This window comes from Papio anubis, chromosome 15 (assembly GCF_008728515.1).
Source record: "Papio anubis isolate 15944 chromosome 15, Panubis1.0, whole genome shotgun sequence".
NCBI classification, from domain to species: domain Eukaryota; kingdom Metazoa; phylum Chordata; class Mammalia; order Primates; family Cercopithecidae; genus Papio; species Papio anubis.
Window position 1 is genome coordinate 33,794,847 of NC_044990.1, and position 19,484 is coordinate 33,814,330.

A 19,484-nucleotide genomic window follows, 5' to 3' on the forward strand; every position below is an offset into this window, starting at 1 on the left:
ACTCATCAAGAGTGGAAAGATCATGGGAAACAATTCACTGGACCCCTGCCCCCACGCTTCTAGTTTGATGCACAATGTATGCTGTTACTGTTTCTCTAGATACCAATAGAGAGTAACTCAGTTCTGTTGAGGTAGTCTTTGCAGGAGCATGGGTGTAGGGCTGGATTTCATCATTCAAAATCAGAGACACATCTGAGCAGTCAACACTTCTGAGGCTTCTGCCAGCTATGATTCAAAGCATCCTCCCAGTCTGATTGGGGAATCTTACTCTAATTTTAGTAATCCCAGAGATGGCAATGAGAGAATTGGACTGTGGAGAGTGCACCTGCAGAAATGGCTGTGGCTTATAGCTGCATCTCAGAAATAAAAGGGGAAAATCATGCATGTATTACAAGAAATAGACTGAGAGGAAGCAAAATTGGATTAAAAAATAGGAAACAATTTCAAATAGTCTGGTCAAAGAATGATGTTGATTACCTAGATTATTATAATTTCAAAGAAAAAAGATAGAATTCTTTGTTATTTCAAACTCTGTGTATGATTCACTCCAAACCTGAACCTTAATTGCTTGACCACTCTTCCAGAAATAATGTCCTGACTTCTGTCTCCTTTGGTCACAACTGCAATCCTGCCATGGCCAATTACTGCAACTCTCCTATTCTCGATTTCAACGACCCTACTCTGCAGACACCACTAGCCATCTTTCCAACTTACTCACTCTTTATATCTCGTCCTGACTTTAATGATCCTCTGATCCCACTCAAGCATCCCTTGCAGTGCTTGAATAAAATAGTAAAACGGAGACATCAGATCTCCAGCCTCAACGACCAACTTTCACACTGCATTTCTCTAACCCACTCTGTCTCCCTCAAGTACACATGCTTATTTCATATTTGTTCTTCTCTCCTCATACTTCCAACTTCTATCTATCCTCAGTCTCAGTCTATCATGTTGTTTCCTATTTGATCCAGAGAATAGAAGCAATAACTGTAGCATTTTATGACCACCTTTAACCAAATCAGCTCAGCTATTTGTATCCATGACTATTTCCTCTGTCTTTTCTTCTATTCTTACAGAAGTGTCTGGCACCCTTCTAAGGCCAGCCCTTCCATTTGTGCCCTAGATCCAAACTCCTTTCATGTAATTAGGACATTAATGCAGCCACCTGTCTGATTGTCTCCTTTATCAAAATTTTTCTCCCCTTATTAGGTCAGCCTCATCAAAATAGTAACGTGACTCACATTCTAATTAAAAAAAAAAAATTACCTTTTGACTTCATAACCCTCTCCTGTTGTCACCTCTGCTCTTCTATACTGTGAAATTTTATAAAATGCTGACTATACTAACTGTTGCCAATTCATTTCCCCCTATTCTCACTTGGAAATAATTCAGTTATTATAATCTCCACTATTGTATAAAAAGTAGTTTTTTCAATATTTATTATTCGTGTTTTGATATATTTAATAATTGTTAATCATTCTTGAAAAACACACTTCACTTTATTGAAAAGACACTGTGCTGTCCTGATTTTCCTTCTACCTTGTGGTCTCATTCTTAGTGTTCTGATATATTCCTGCAACTTTCTCCTGCCTGGGCTTCATGCTTGGATATTCTCTGTTCTCTAGAAGTTCCTATTTTTTCTGGGGAGAGGAAAAAATGTCTTTCCGACATCATGCAGAATTTCTTTCTGTAACATAGTTACATACTTTTATTTTATACACATATACTTTGTGTCTTACTGTGTCATTCTGGTCACATGGGAGCCAAAAGGTAACCTTGTTCATAGACTACCACAAAGACCATGGGTGGTATCAGTCTATTAAAAGTTATTGTATTTAATGCTTTTTGTAGTCAGCAGCAGCAATAGCAGAAAGTTTGGCAAATGTCAACAGGTATGTCTAAATTTCAGCATCATCAACATCGGGATATTATAAATGGAGAGCTGAAACAGCAAATGAGGCAAATAGGAAATAAAGTGACATCTAAACTAAGCATTAATTGTTAATAAGGGAGATACATTCTGTGGTGTCATAGGGCCAATGGGGACATATTTGATATCTAGGCAGGGACTCTTTCCAACACTATACAGTTTCTTTATTTTTATATAATTTGTATTTAGGCATCTAGAATTGTATCCCCTGGAACTCTGTAGATTAGATTTTTAAATCTCAAAATGACAAATCAATATGAATTTCTGGTGACAAATGTAATCTCTTGATCAACAGATTTGGTTTTACACTAAAGACTGCTATGTGTGATGTTCTACAATGTTGAATATTTGATCTAACTCTTCCAAATGCTTCTAAAAATAAAGTATGCATGGAGAATTTTTGCAGATTAACTAGGACTGGCGTGGATGCCTACCATCTGGTCCTACAAAGCATGGATAGATTAGTTATAACAGCAGAGAGAATGAAATGCTTTACACAATCAAATGGCAAAAAGGCAATAGTGATCTGTACACATACTCGATCTACAGTGTGGGGTAGACAGAATTCTGGCAGCCAGAGTCCAGAGAAAGATCTGGAGTAATTCTTTCTTTGGAAAGTTGCCAAATTAATATTGTTGGGATATTACAATGTGCAACTGGAAACAGCATGCACTATATTTCATTGGAGAGTTAGAATTTAAAGACTTTTTTTTTTTTTTTTTAAACTAACTATGGGGTTTGTTGGCAAGTTAATCAACTACCCTGGAATTTGTGAAAATAAAGTAATAATATAATAAATATATGTGCAGTCTTTTCTATGTCTGCCTACCTAAGAAGTATGAATTAAGAAAAAAATAGGAAGTGAAAAAAAAGTAAACTGAAGAACAATAGATGGATTTATAGTACTTAATAATTTTAGAAAAATTAGTCTTTTCTGACATATTCAAAAGAAAAAATAATGATGCAGGAAAAGGCAAGATAGTTTTTATGTTTTTAAGTGAAGTATACATCAAAGATTATATAAACCAATTAACAAGGATGGGAGAGGCTTTCAGAGAAAATGAAGATACACAAAAAACAGAGAGAAAGAAGAGGAACATTAAGTTAAAAATGAAAGTACATATAGAAATTACATTTCTTTTAGCCTCTAAATATGCTTGTTAATAAATTATACATAGATTTATACTTTATAAGTCAGACACATCTATAAAATAAATACATAAGAACTGTAAACATATAAAAATTAGACCAAAAGAACACAAGGTCATTAAAAATGTATGACAGATCAAAAAATAAAAGAAAGAAAAATGACCAGGAAAATATTTGAGTTAATTAGTTATAAAACTAAGGAAACAAATAATAAATAATTAGTTTCATAAGTGTGGTCAATTAAAGTTACTTCTGATTGTAGACATAGGAAAATTAGCTATTCTTTCTGATAGCAGTTTCAAATAACCACTTTACTTCAAATAACAAGATTTGTAATGAAATCAAAAAAGAGAGAAAAATGACTTCGTGTTCTGCTATTAAAAATTTATGGCAGCTACAGTATCAATTTGCTAAGCTTTATCTTAGGGGAATCATCTGAAGGGAAACATACAATTAAAAAATAAATTCAAGTAGTTGAGATAGTTGCACTTATGCTCAAAACCTATGTATAGTCTCCTAACAAATGGAGAAATGTGTATGATTTAAAATGCATCTCTCTCTTCTTTTACTTATAAAAAACTGAAAGGTTTAAAGTGTCTGCCCAAGTTTATATCATTGTTCCTGAAGAGCTAGAACAGAGAACATTTCAAATATATCATATCTACAATGCATAAAAGGTAGAATATGGATATAGTTAGTCATAGTGGAGTGAATATTCAAAATAGCTAATTACAAATAGAAGTGACTTTTGTAAATTTTGGAAGTAGGTATGGAGGCATGTGTGTGCAGAGCCCTGAAGTCAAGATATAGGAATGGGAAAAAATAGATTCAAGCACAAGGAAGTCAAGAATATTTTCAACGATGATGGCTAATGCTCATGATGGAATTTTCATGATCACACTAGATTTGTAAAGGAACTGGTTCTCCTTATTATAATCATAATCGTACAGTCCTCAACACTAACCTCTGTGAATTAGGTAGATCCATGTTTTATCTTCTATCTTCTGTGTTTAGTATATTCTTCTACATATTTTTAGAAGTGAAGCTTGTTCCCCTTACGCCGACAATTTTGTGTTGGAAAACTAGGCGCTGAATTCCTCCAGTTAAAGGGTGGTAGGTAACCTTCACCTAAAGTCAACTGATTGTAAATGTTATTCACATCTCCAAAATGCTTCCACAGCAACATCGTGACTAGTGTTTCGCCAAACAACTGAGTACCACTGTCTCACCAAGTGTGACTTCCTACTGCAGGGAGATTTCTTTTATCTTTTGTCTTAGGAACCTATTGAAGTGTTGACAGATATTTTGAGAAGGCAAAAAGCAAATTCTGATGGTCTAGATAAATGACTGAAGCCTAGAACATCTAAGGCAAGCATGGAAATGTACCATGTACCAGGGGAGGTAAATATTTGGTTGTATTTGAGAATCTGCACTTATCCACTTGCTACATGCTGAACTGTTAAAAACATAGACAAATGTCCTGTCTAAAAATGGCTTTTTAAGGGGGCAGGAGAGATTGATCTTCACCTCTCTGAGGCATTCTTTCAGCAAGATATTTTCAGCCAGCTAGCACAAGGTAGATAAGATAGGCCAACTTTTGTTAAACTACATTTGGATACCTAAACACATCAACACTGGATAAAATCGAAGATTTGTCTATAGAAGCCTTAGATCATGAGTGGAGGAGAGAGCAGAAGGATCTTTATCCTAGGGCCAACAGCTTCTGATCTTAAGCACATACTCAATTGCTATGAGAGAAGCATAATGCCCTATATCAATATCTCATTAAAATTAATATCTGATATGTCAGGATATCCTTCTACACTGAAGAATTTGTCATAAAAATGGCACATTTCATTTCCTGTCTTTACATGACAAATACCAATACTTTGTCAAATATGTCTTTTCACTGTGAAAATTAGGCATTATTTGAATTTGTTATGAAGACGATGTGCCAAAATGGCATTACATTCCCTGATGTTTAGTAATGCCTCTTTTGCCTTTATAAAGAGAAGAATTTTACTTAATCCACATTTTCTTTTCAGAGCATTCTGGATACTTTTTCACTCTTCAGGGCATTGAATGGCACTTAGTAAAACCAGCTTGAAGTTTTCCCTTAGTGTGGTCTTGATCCTACATTAAGCTATCTCATTCTGAAGTGTGGAAGATTTGTAGTATATTTTTCAAGTGCATACTATGCTCCTTCAGTGGATTCAAGTCTTTCTTTACTGCAGAAATATTTTATTCTATTGCATCTTGAAAGTTGTTTTATTTTCAGTTTGTATGGCTTTTTTCTTCAGACAACAAAATTGATTGGATTCACAGTCATGTTGTTAAATGTGTTTTTGATCTTACTCATTTGTTACTTCTAAAGAAGATTTCACTACAGTAAAATTTTATTGTATTTTATTTTATAATGTGTCTTGTTATGGGTTGGGTTATTTACTATTAAATATTTTAAAATCAAACAAGACAACTAAATGGGTGATTTCCTTTTTCATTTTTGTCTACATGCAGACAGTTGGTGTTATTTTCTGCCCCTTTACTATTCTTACATTTTACGTTCTTATAAAAAAAAAAAAAAAAAGAAAAAAGAAAAAAACCTCATTATTAAAGAAAAACCTTATAATGTGCCATGGGAACTGAATTTTTAAGATTCAAATAATCTTCCCTCTCATTGGGTCAACTTGTACCTCCTGTTGCAGCCAGATCTATGCCCATTACTAATGAGTTACAGTAGTCTGTGGATTATGAAGCACCCTATCCCCAATCCCACACTATGTCCAGCTCCAGATAATGAGAACTGTTTAAACAGCAAAAGCTCCCTAGGGACAGGAATCAGGAGTTTTTCTTGCAGCTGATGAGAGCTGCTGGGTGGACAAGACAAATTGAAAAGTCCTGGCAGTGACAAATGGTGAAGATGAGAGGCACTGCCCTGTGTGAGGTCAGCTATGACTTTGGGTTCAGATCACAACTAGGTATCATGCTAGGGCTTATGGTTACCAGTTTATTATGAAGGTTATTATGAAGAATACAGATGAATACAGATGTAGAATAGAGATGAATCAATGCAGAGGGCAAAGTATGGGACAAGGGACTTGGGGGTGAGCAAGGAGCATCCCTGACCTCTCTGGGCACACCACCCTCTAGGACTTCCAAGTCTTCAGCAACCCAGAAGCTGAGGTAAAATTTTCCTTTTTCTCTTTCATTTCTTTCCTGAGCTCTACCCATCTCACAGTTAACTTATATTTTCTGTTTCATACTCTAGCATCAACACTTTGAAATTTCTTTCCTCTTTTCTTTCTTTTTTTTTTTTTTTTTTTTTTAAATCTCACTGTCTTTAAAAGAGAACTCCTGGTAAATTTATGATTTCTGGTAAATAAAGAAAACATTTTCTAAAACATTCCTGTATTTTCAAAAATAATTCATCTTTATATGGCTTCTACCTGCATATTTCTCCCCTCTCCCCCTCCCACTCTTTTGCCTTGATCAGTAAATAGGTCTTATGACAGATTTTCTAATGGTTGCAGCTATTGTCTATTTTTCCTGCATCATAAAGTATGCCAAGGGAAAGAACTATAATTTTGCTTCAAGTCTGTGGTCTTAAACACTTTCTCATCAAATCTGTGAGATTGCCCTGCAACCTTTTTTTACCTCTGTTTTTAGTGTTGGTGAGGTTGAAGTGGCTCACTCTAATCCCCATTATATCAAAGGTTGTTATGACTATTATCTGGTATTTGCTATTTCCTGTTTTCCTTTATTCTGCTTTACTTTTGTCACTTGCCTCTGACAGAAGGTGCAGAAGGATATCCCATGGTCTTAGTTACAGACTGAGAATAATGTAACTTCTTCAGTATCACTACATTTTGTGTGTGTTATTTTTGTAATCAAATAGAGTATCTATAGGAGTATATAGAACACACTGAGTATCCCTATTACCACACCTCATCCATGTTGCTAGATTTAGTTACCCTAATCCCAGGACCGCTGACCAGCCCATTCAGCACTGTGTAACTTACTTTCGGGGAAGTAGACTTTCTTACTGAGGTCTGTGAAAGTATGTGGTGCTGCTCAAAATTCTGTCTTTGTTTCCAAATTCAACATATGTGTCAAACAAGCTTCTTAGTATCCCCTTTGCCACTGTGGGTGAAGGTTTATTCCAAAAGACAAATGTTTCTCATTTAAAAAACAATTCTTGTGGCAACTTTTGCTGCTTTAATAGAAAAAATGAAATAAAAATGACATTGTTTGGTATTTATCCACAATTAGTACTTTACATATGTGTTTGTTTGTTTACTTATATGTTATTTGTCCATATAGATTTCAAGCTCCTGAAGGATGAAATTTTATTTTGTTTCATATGCTACACCTCGTGTCCAGCAATACATTCTCTATGTCCCGAGCATCCAAGGAATAGTTACTGAAAGCTTAAATAGGATTTATATCATTTAAATTACTTTATTATATTCTTGGTCAGTAGGTATAAGAACACAATTGAACAATTTACTTTATAGTTTATACTAAAAATGTATATGGTTTACAGAAATCTTAAGATTCCCAACTGATAATTATTTATAATATTAATCAAATGGGTTTTGGTCATAATAAATACAGACAGGCAACAGAAACCTCAAAATGACTAAAATCTTCATAAAGTAATGGTATATAAATTATTATTTTATTATGTTGTATGGATCTAACATTCTCCCTGATGGTCCTTTCCTAAGTGACAGGTTTGTAGTAAATAGCATTATTTTTTCACATTGCTGAAAACAAATTCTAAGTATGAATTTTAAAGTTTCCTTGAGTGGTTAGCTTGACAATGCTTGAAAACAAGTGTTTCTTTGGTCGTAATGACTTTAGAGAAGAAGAGTTAATTATTTTTAAGGAAAAAATCTGTTTATAGATTTAAGGAATGTAGTTTGAGTAGTTTTAGTAGCATAACATTTTATTAACAAAGTGTCACATGTAGTTTGTTCTTCAGAAACTTTAAAACAGTTCTGATTTTTTTGTGTTCAACTTTATTTTTTTTTCACTTACATGGCTAAAATTTCACAAATTTAAAAAAAAAATAAAAGTTACTTATATTTGTTACCCTCACTGTTTGTTACTCCTGGCTGACATAATTCTTTACAGCATCTTGGGAATGTATAGGATGGATTATGTTCCAGGGTGTCCAAACTGGATATATTTGAATTTTCTGGCATTTGTGAGTCCCTCCGTCGGGAACAAATATAGTTGCATAGTATCCTGTTACCCAGGAGTTGATTTAAAAAAAATTATTATTATTATCATTATTATTATTATTATTATTATTAGAGAGAGGTGGGGTTTTGTTCGGTCACCCAGACAGTGGTTCAATCATAGCTCATTGCAGTCTCAAACTCCGGGACTCAAGTGGTCTTCCTGCCTCAGCCTCTCAAGTAGCTAAGGTTAGAGATTTAAGTCATCATGCCCAGCTTAGACTTTTCAAATTAGTATTTTACCATTTTTCTACTTAATTAACTTAATCCTTATTTTCATGATGTATAAATAAACCAAGCATAGAAGAAATGGAAACCAAGCATGGAAGGATGTTAGAGCTTTAACATATTCATTTTGGAAGATAGAAATAATAAAGCAGCACATACAAAGAGACACTAAAGATTTTTGAGCATAGAGAAAAATTCAAGGGAAGAAAGAGAAGGCCTCCAAGTTGAGAAGAGTCAGAATAAAATCAACTCTGCTGGCACCCTGATCTTGGATTTCCAACCTTCTGAACTATGAGAAAATATCTTTCTTTTACTTAAGTTGCCTAGTCTGAAGTACTAAAACTGTTCCCACAGAGTTGACAAGAATTGCATGCCAGGTTCTGCACAGAAATATAGTTATAAGTAAGCATTATTCAGGCTGTACTTTGGCCCACTTCCTTGTTGTAAAAGTCATGTAAAAGCACTAGATACTGACATTTGTGTCTCCATTACTCTTATAGATAGGATTTTTGATGTTAGGTCTATAAGACGGTCTAAGAATTGATTTGCATCCCCATTGTTCTAATAGACCAGCTCTTTGACCATAGAATCATAAAGCTTTTGTTTAAGGATTGCCTAAGATGTTTTTCAGACACCAAATTTCAGCAAAACAGCTGACACCAATCAGTTTGGAGACCACCACAGAGAAATTGGTTCAACATGAGAATACAGCTTCTTCATCTCCCTGTCTCATGACAGGGAGATGCACTTTTCAATTAATCAATGATCTTCACATTTAGGCCCACTCCAAAATCCTTAAAAGATTTAGCCCCAAACTCCTCAGGGAGATGGATTTAAGGTTTCCTCCCATCTTCTTGTTCAGTGATCCTATGATTAAACCTCTTTCTCTGTTGCAAGCTGGTCTGTTGGTATGTTGACTTGCAGTGTGCATCAGACAGTGAACCTCTTATGGTTACAGTATTTTGTTAAGGAAATCCTGGCAGACTTAGCAAACAAATACACCAAATGATTGCCTACCTCTATAATTATTCTTATGTTTTTATACTTTGAATTTTCCATCAGTGTTTCCTCTGATTTCCCATGCCCTGTGAACCTCATGATTTCCTTGAAGAAAGAAATAGAAGTTGTAAAACTTTAGGTTTCAACCTTTCACCATCTAGCTGTGTGATCTTATGCAATTCAGTTAACCTCTGTACTGTAAGGTCTAAATCTATCAAGTGAGAAAAATAATGCTGGGCCGGTCTATTTCAATTACTGCTGTTTTTCCTTGACATTTGGTTGCAGTTGATAAAGATCTTGATAAAGTGTTCTAAACATATGCACCATGCCTGCAATGCCCCCTCACCTTTCTGACATTCTCTGTTGTCCTGAGTTCTTGAGTCGGCCCACTGTAACAAAAGCTAACAAGAGAAAAACAAGCAATTTTATCAATATGTGTATCATGCATGTAATGTAACTGATAGAGGAGTACCCAGAAATGTAACTGATAGAGGTGGCTTAGAACTCTGACTTATATGGCATTTTCAAGAAGGAACAACAAACTTTTAGAGAAATGGCAAGACAAAAAAGGTATCTTGAGTCTCTAGGGACAGAAAATTGCAGGAAAACTAGTGTTAGATAAAGGCTAATTAATAAAATGTTATGTAGGTTCTTCTAGTGCTGTTTGCAAGCTATTAAGGGTCTAAAGTAGTCTCTGGTAATTAACTTTTGTCCTTCCTTGAAGACAGAGGAAGTGGGACACTTTTGCAATTTCTTTTTTTTCTACTTTTAGGCAAATAGAGAAACGATAGAAGTTTTCTTGTATTTGCTCCTTCCTAGTTGCCTTCAGTTCAAAATCATCCTTATGCCAAAGTGTTACCTTTGGGATGGCACATGTTTGCAACCCTACACAGTCAAGTACTCTTTTTTAAAACCCATTTTAAATATCACCTCATATTTTAGAACTTTTCCAAAGACCCAAAAGTGAATTAACTGTTTCTCTATATTTCTCTCTTTTAAAATTTTTATCTATTCCTATTTTATAACACCCTATTGCATTGTAATTTATGTGTTTATAATACATTTTTAACACACAAGAATCTTACCTGCATAGTAGCAGAAATGATGTCACATAATATCATTATCAGTGAATCCCTGGTGCATCTGCACAGAGTCTGGAATACATTAGATATTCAGTTAACAAATGATTAGGTAAATAAATGAAAGTGAATTAAATGTAAGCAACCTTGGAATTTAAAATTGTGATTTTCAAGAAAACTATTAAAAAAAATAAGAGATATTTATTAATATTTGATATTAAACTATAGATATTTTTCAATTTCTTAAAAAGATAATATTTTTACTTATGAAGATATAAACTAAACGCATGTTAAAGATTTTGTTTATTGAATCAATGAAAGAACCAAGCTCTCATTGATCTGATTTCACATTGATGAAATGATCGATTTCATTTTTTTCAAATGGTTATAGCTATAACCAAATGGTTATAGCCATTTCAAAAAAAGAATATCAACAACAGATATATTTTTGGATTAGAAATACAGACATGAATGTACAAATGTGGGCAAAATTGTTCCCCTGTTCCCCTGACAACCCACACCCTCTGTCACAGGGAGGAATAAGTTATTCTTCCACTAGACATAATTGATTTGCATATCTATATACAATAATTATTTTGTTCTCTATCAGTCATCAACAACTTACAGTATTATAACAAAGCTCCCATATAATCAATGTATGGTTTTGCATTGAACCACAAATTACTTCCTACAATATAAAAGCCACAAATTGCCAAAGCCTGGCTGCATTTTCCTGTGCTCAGTAACAAAAGATTGGTAAATATTAGCTGGAGGAAAATTTAAAATCCTTGGCTGTGTTGATGGACACTTTTTTTTGTGTATAAATACATTGGAATAATTATTTGAGGAAAATTTGTACGAAGGGATTTTGCAAGTAATGCCAGCAAGGTCAGTGTCAGCTTAGATTAACTATGGCTTGGTATCTGTCAACCAAATTAGTGCTGCCTAGGAGGGAAGTTTATCCTGAGCACTCAACACTTCAGGGAGGTTTTCCTTCATGAATCAGCAATTCTCTTCACCCCCTTTCTTCTCTCCAAGGTCAAAAGGGTTTTTCTATCCCTGTAGGCCGATGTTACTTGACAACTGGTTATACCCTTTCTTAGCAGCTGACAAGTAACTTGCTGCCCACTATTATTTTAATCTCTAGTGATTAATTACAATTCAATGAAATTTACAAGACGTGTCACATGAAACCTTTGTGAGTGTGTGTGTTACATAAAATTTTAGCATATGTAGGACACAGGTCTTTTCTGAATACACCATTTTATTATACTAAAATGTGTAATGTTTTATTAAAAGGAAATTTAAAATGGATCTCAACTGAATTGTGACCTGATCACAGAATCCATAGTTGAAGTCTATTATGCAATTGAATAAGAAACTTAAGCAGATGTGTGTTCGCACAGTTCTGACAATCTTTCCCTAGATGTTGAGCAAAAGAAGAAAATTTAAGAATATTTTATTAGATATCTGCCATGCTTTAAAAATGTTCCATAGAACTGAAAGGTTTTGAATATTTTCTATTAATGATAATATGGGAGGGCCTATTGAATAATAATAATGAATGCAACTCATAATTGTTGACTTCTTTCTTCGTGTAAGGGCAGTCATGGAGGTGCATTCTACTTCTGCAAGGAGTATAGTTAGCTGAGAGGCTCCAGCTGAAGCACCTGCAGGATCCACTGCAATGCTGTAGCAAAAGTCTTGTCTTTCACAACAGTGCCAGCCAAAGACTGAGAAGGATGGTCTTCTATGACCTGGCTACTATTTTCCAAATGGTGACTCTTCTATGAAAGAATCTCTGGGCTTTGCCCTTTCAGCTCTCTGGGACATCCTCAGATCTGCTCTGCAGTCTAAGGTGCTTCTTACCCAATCTGCCTCACTTCTGCCTCTCCTTTCACATGTGTCAAACTTGAGTAGTGGTCATTGGATTTTTCATGTGAATGTCTGCTCCCTTTCCTCTATCTTTCATTGATGCTATCCCCAATAAATATTTTACACTTCCATTTTAGTGTAGGCATCTGCTTCCTGGAAGATCCAAACAGATACAGTGTATTATCTACAAATAGAAGATAGTATTCATATCATTACTATACATACAAAAGCATTTACACATACACACATATGTATACATTTCTCTATATATATAGAGAGAGATTTTATACGTTTTCATATGAACCTTTGTATCATTCATGATGTAGATTAGTTTATTTCCATAATACAATTAAAATATTTTAGGCTCAGAGATCTATAAATAATTGCCTATGTTTACAAGATAACACACATATGAATACCGTAGTCCCCACTTATCCATGGCATTACTTGCCACAGTTTTAGTTACCCATGGTCAACCATAGTACAACAATAGTAAGTGAAATTTTTCAGAAATATACAACCCATGATTTTTAAACTGCATGCCATTCTGAGTAGCATGACAATATGTCACCTGTATTAATCCATTTTCATATTACTATAAAGAACTGTCCGAGACTGGGTAATTTATAAAGGAAAGAGGTTTAATTGACTCATGGTTCCACATGGCTGGGGAGGCTTCAGGAAACTGAGGATCATGGCAGAAGCCACCTCTTCACAGGCTGGCAGGGGAGAGAACGTGTGGCAGCAGGGAAAATGCCAGACATTTATGAAAAATCTTATGAGAACTCACTATCACAAGAACAGCACGGGGGGAAACTGTCCCCATGATTCAACTACCTCCAGCTAGGTCCCTCTCATGACATGCAGGGATTATTACTATTCAAGATGTGATTTGGGTTGGGGACACAAAGCCAAACCATATCATCATCCCATCTGGCTCCATCCCACTTAGGAAATAAATTATCTTTTTTCTAGCATTTCCATACTGTGTATACTACCCATTCATTTGTCACATAGTAGCCTCTCAGTTATCACATCAAAAAACAATATAAATAGGGTTCAGTACTATTCATGGTTTCAGGTACGCATTGGAAGTCTGCAGCGTATCCCCCGTGGATAAAGGTGGATAGTATATATATTTCATACCCTTAATCATTGTAGGTTATATGGTTAGAAGAATGTTAACAGTTTCTATCTAATACAAAGTTTCTTTGCTCTTTATACAAAAAGATAAAAGTTATTAAATTTTAAGTAAGTGTAATTTTTCATCTCTCTTCTAATCATAACAAACATTTGTCTTCTGAATCAAGGATGGAGGAAGGCAAAAGTAAAAAGAGAAAAGCCAAAGACAATCCTTGCCTTACGTAAGAAAAAGCTAAGCCACAGGGAATGAGTGAAAGATTGGAGCACTGTACAGTCTGGAGATTTGCAGTAAATAAAGACTGGAATTGTTCTTTCAATTACTCTTTGTTATCAGACTTACTTTATGAGCCTGCTGCTTGGAATAGAGACTATAATACGAGGAGTTCAGACTTCAGACTACACCATTCCAACCCTATTTCTCTTTCATATCCTTACCCTTCCAGTCAATGTGGAAATATGGAAAGGGGAGAAAATAACTGAAATATTTACATCAGTGAGTGGTTAGAAGGATCCTATAGTTGAGCAATTATTATACTTTGTACTTTTCTTGCTTCCAGAGTGTTTGATAACTTAGAAGCTGGATATAAACTACTTGCTTTGCTATTAGTTTTTTGACCTTGAGTTGCACAGTTTAAATTTTCTTTTCATGTTATGTGTTCAAATAAGAGCCTACATAGGAGTGAAGACAAATGTTACCTAATTAAAGTGGGTGGAGATTGCCAAATGCATATAAAGAAATCCTAAGAAAGGATTCAGTTATATGAGAGTGAACTTTTTGTAAAAATTGTAAAAGAGAAAATTAGCTTCTATCAGTTCTCATTCTGCTTTTTTACATAGTTCTTCTTCAAGATTTTAAAATATTGGTAATTCTTTACTACTTAATTTGCCTGCTGCTATTTTTATTATCCACATAGAAGAGACTCTCTCTGCCTACAATGTCCTATCATCTTTCTTCTGTCTAGTTAATTTCTACTCATTCTATGAAATTATCCTCATGCCCCACGCTAATTCCCCTCTTCTCCTACAGCAGTTTACTTTTATTTTTTAATACACTTCTCTTTTCCATTAAGCTTAAAATATTCAAGGTCATGCCTTTTTCATCTTGTTTCTCCAATACCTGACTGGAGTAGTCAGCAAATCCTCACATTGGCATTTAATTACTTCAGAATATGTCACTATTTTAAATTTCCAAACTTACCATTCAATTCTCTGTCATACAGACTCTGATTCATTCAGACTAGTCCATTTACCATGCAAAGTGTATCTGAATATAATTATTTCAAAACATATCCTAGTCAAAATAATCCACGTTCTAAATCACTGCTCTATTACATTCACTATTCTCTCCCAGACTGCATTTTTATTTTTCCCACCTTTTCATATACCACTGACTTTTTTCAATGCTAAAAGGAAGTCTCACCTTCTCCATAACCTTCCACTATTTATTCCAGACTATATTGACTATCTTTTTCTTTTGATCTCATGGTCTTCTCTATTTATGTCATTCATTGACACTAAGTATTATTTATTTTCAGCATTCTTTGTATTGGTCTTATTCTATTGTTGGTTTGGTAGTAGAGTATTTTTGTGATGTGTGTGTGTGTGTATGTGTGTGTGTGTAGGTGTGAGTATTATACCTAAATTATATGTTGTAAACCAAAAATATATGAGGTTTTATTAAGTATCTTTAATTAGAGGCAGATGACCAGTGGGGAAAATCTGTAAGGGAAGAACGCATGTTTCTTGTGAGGAAACTCAATAGAAGCACCAACGGTAGAAGGAAAAGAACGAAGAGGTTTGGGATTTTGCATGGGGGAGGGGAGCATGTGCAGAGATGAGGTTGGCAGTGGCAGAGTCATCACAGCTTCCTGTGTAGTTTAACTCCATGTGAGCAGTTTATAATTGAGAAGAGAAGAGAAATACTAGCCAAGGTGGCATGAGGTAGCAAAAACCAAGCCAGCAGCATGAATTCTCTTGCTAAGGAAAGCACTTCTCTTTTGTAGAAAGCCAGCATCTACAGCCAGCAACAGTAGTAATGATAAGAGTGAAGTATTCTACCTTGTCACTTGGAATCTACGGGTACCAGGACAACATAAGACTGCCATGAATTAGTTCTTTAATCCACACACTGACAAGCAAACAGATAAAATTTAGAGCAACTCGGGTAACTCCACAAATCATGGAGCACTAAATGGCACAAGAACACAAGGTGGGTGGTATTTTTAACCCCAAGTAAATTTTGCTTAATTATGTTGTATAAGCACAGATTACTGTCACCTAAAAGCATGCTTGATAACATTTCACAATATTTTTAAAAGTTATTATTTAACTTGTAACTTTTTTCCGATAAGTATACTAGGTCTTCAAATATACTCTAAGATATATTGTTGTTATTTCTGTACATATGTAGTAAAAAATAAAGACAAGATGTTTTGTGGGTTTTTTGTTGTTGTTGTTCAGCTAACTACTGATGTGACTTTGGATAATTTACAGTAAAAATCGATTATAAATATTCTTTGCATCTCATTGAATTAATTCTAGTAAACTAAGGCAATTAGTATAGACATACTTTGAAACCCATAAAAACTACAAGTATCCCAGGATTTTCTGTTTCTCACAAAAATTAGCAGTTTCATTTAATAGGTAATGATGCAAAAATTATTGAATAATAGGTGAGAAAGTGAGAGGTAAATGTAACAGCGAAAAAACACATAACACAGCAAGAATCATATAAGCTACTTGTATTAACCAGGATTGATCAGCATTAATCCACAGTCCACATCCTGGATACAACATTTGAAATACCAAAATGTTACTATATCACTTCCCTAAGCAACTAGCTATCTAACAAGTGGATCACTGTGAGTAAACTCCAATGAAATGCTTAAGTCAGAAAGATGTTAAATGACTTAGGCACAATTCCACTTAATAAGAATATCAGAAGGTTCAAGTGAACAATCAACTGATTCTTTGGCAAGTGTCATTTGGGGTGGGTGGGTGGAAGGGAAATCAGGTAATCTAAATGAAATTAGTTTATTGTAGGAATTTCTCCTCTCAGCTGTCAAATTTCAATCATGAGATTCAGAAAATATGATTAAATATAGACTTCATTGGAGTGTAGAGCTTGAGGATGGCACCTGGAAGACACAGACTCCAAATGAATAAGTGAAGTTAAAGTTTCACCTTTATAGGTAGAGACAGAAAACTTTTAGCAGAATCACATTTTTTTGGTAAGAGACTAGCACATATGTCATAGTAATTTGATTGCCTACAGGTTGCTACAGTCCAAGAAAGATTACATTATTACTATATGAGGAGGGGCAGTGATCTGGGACAGGAGGTCTTATCTCTGAGGCTGTGTGGTTTTAGGTATTTAAAAGGGAAAAAAGGTAGAAGTTGCAGTTTCATGCCGCATGACTCAAGACGCATAACAACACTCATTTCAAGGCTCAGGATAATTTAACCTTCCAACAGCTTTAAGTTTGAATTATTTTATTTCATATGGCAAAGGGAGAAATTTCAAACTAGATATTTTTACTGAACATTTAGGTGCAAACTTTCTCTTCTGGATAATGCTATTTAAACTTACATTTTAAGACTCTTATTAATGAATTACCAAAAAATATTAGCCGATATTTAAGTAATGGTGTAGTTAAGTAGACTGCATTTTTTGTTTGATGTTTTGCATTATTCACACTGACTGTCAAATCTAGTGGCAGCACATTTCAGTTTAATACCAAGTTCTTGATGACTTCCTCAGCAGCATGTGCAATGCTATCCATCCTTCTAGGAAGGGGTACACTATTGATGCTCAATCAATCACAATGTATGCTAAAGCATACCAATTTAATTCACAGAAGATGGCAATTCTTGAACTTATCCCTCATTCTGAAGTTCCTTGAGATATCGAGTGAATAGTCCCCTGAGGTTGAGAAAACCACATGACCTTAGAGCGTGAAATCTACCATATTCAGGGTGGCTATTCATCTCATGGATATTAGATTTTCTACATAGATTAGTTCTTTCTGAATAGGTTTGTTTCATGAGAATTATAATTGCATATTTTGTCCTGCTACTACTAAGTGTGTAAATTCAGTGATACAAAATTATTAAAAATCCACATCTTATTTTATTACCAACTTTCATCCTAAATTTCCAACAAATCTTGATATTGGATAAACATATTCAGTCATTTACTGAGGACATTACAGGATTTCAGCTAGATGAGACCTGCCAGGTTACTTTCCACACTTAAAATCATATGGCTTTACTCAGACCATTTATCCCAGCTTAGATAAGTTAGAATTCCTAAAGGTAAAGGGTGGGAAATTAAAAATAAAGAAATTTAATTGACATTGCAAGATAAGGTTACTTATGGTGATGGAATTGGACCCATACAGCAAAAGTAATGTAAGCTTTCTTTTTTGAATCTTTAACTCAGAGACATGACTACAACCCATTTAGATGTTCAGTGATGGAATTTTAGCTAGAAATCCCAACAGTTTGGTGCTATGAACTACATTTGTGTGATATTTATTTTTGCCTATTTTTTTTTCTTCCTGCCAACATTGGTTTAAAGCATAAGCAATATCCTTAGTGTTTTAGACAAGAGATAGTCAGAGAGTTAAGTTTATATTCAGTTCTGTATAATAGTAAAAGAGTTATTTAACGGTTTAGGATTTTTTTGATAGTGTCAAAATTCATAGTTTGAATAGGCATATCTTATTTACCATATGCAAAACAGAGATTTCAGTACATAGAGAGGGAAACTTTCCATGAAGTAGAGAAGACAGGTTAGGCAAAGAATAAAGAACAGATACTTAAAACAAATAAGGAAATTTTTTGGTGAGAGTTGTTACCAAATTATAATCCATTCAAGTCATTAAATTGGAATATTTTATGGTGCTATTGAAAAGTATACTTACGTGTATATTAAAAGACAAGACTAGATAGGGATTAAATGTTTTACTATGTTCCCTGATTATTCTAGAATTTGTGTCAAGTGCAAGCTTATGAAACAAAACTGCCAACTTTACAGGAGTTTTACTCTCTGCAGTGATTTTTCTATATTATGACTTTCTAAATGTCTCATGATTTTACCATATGATCTCATTTCTCAAAAAACAAAATTATGTACCCTATCTTAATGAATAATCGCCAAATTAAGGCTAGTATACTACAAACAAAAATACATATAAAAATAATAAGTTGTGGAACTTAAAATAGATTAGGTAGTCTGTTCACATACATGTTACAATGCTGTCTTAAATGATTTTTTTTTTGAATCATACACATTGGCTGTCTCATATATTCCCATTCCATCTTATCTTCACATCGCATTCTCCCCTGACTGCTTTAACAATTGCATTTATCACTGACCAGCTCTGATTTATTCCTGGTCCATATCTTTGGCTTTCATGCTTTTGTTATTTCCATGCTAACTACGCTGTTGAAGTGGGCATTTCTGATCTCCAGGAGCAATGTTTAAAACCCTCACTTCTAAAATTCCAGCTGTTTCATCTGGATCTATTTACTTAAGGGCTATTACCTGGACCAAAGTTTTGAGTGAAGATGGTTATATAGTAACTATGTAGTGCTCTGTGTGTATAGAGATTTTTTGATAAAATTATTATCATTATTTTTATTATACTTTAAGTTCTAGGGTACATGTGCACAACGTGCAGGTTTGTTACAGATGTACACATGTGCCATATTAGTGTACTGCACCCATTAGCTCGTCATTTACATTAGCTATATCTCCTAATGCTCCCTCCCTCCCCCTTTCCCCCAGCCCAAGACAGGCCCTGGTGTGTGATGTTCCCCTTCCTGTGTCCAAGT

At 34.5% G+C, this 19,484-nt stretch overlaps 1 long non-coding RNA gene across 1 annotated transcript in view; it reads right to left on the reverse strand.

Annotated features, from left to right (window-relative positions):
* LOC103879270 overlaps positions 1-17,767 on the reverse strand; it is a 49,450-nt gene extending 31,683 nt beyond the window's left edge. The window contains exons 1-3 of the long non-coding RNA XR_004178726.1: positions 12,498-17,767; positions 10,635-10,703; positions 9,896-9,950 (exon numbers count right to left, since the gene is read on the reverse strand). This is a non-coding gene — a long non-coding RNA (uncharacterized LOC103879270). The remainder of the gene's footprint in view (positions 1-9,895; positions 9,951-10,634; positions 10,704-12,497) is intronic.
* Between the last annotated feature and the right edge of the window lie 1,717 nt (positions 17,768-19,484).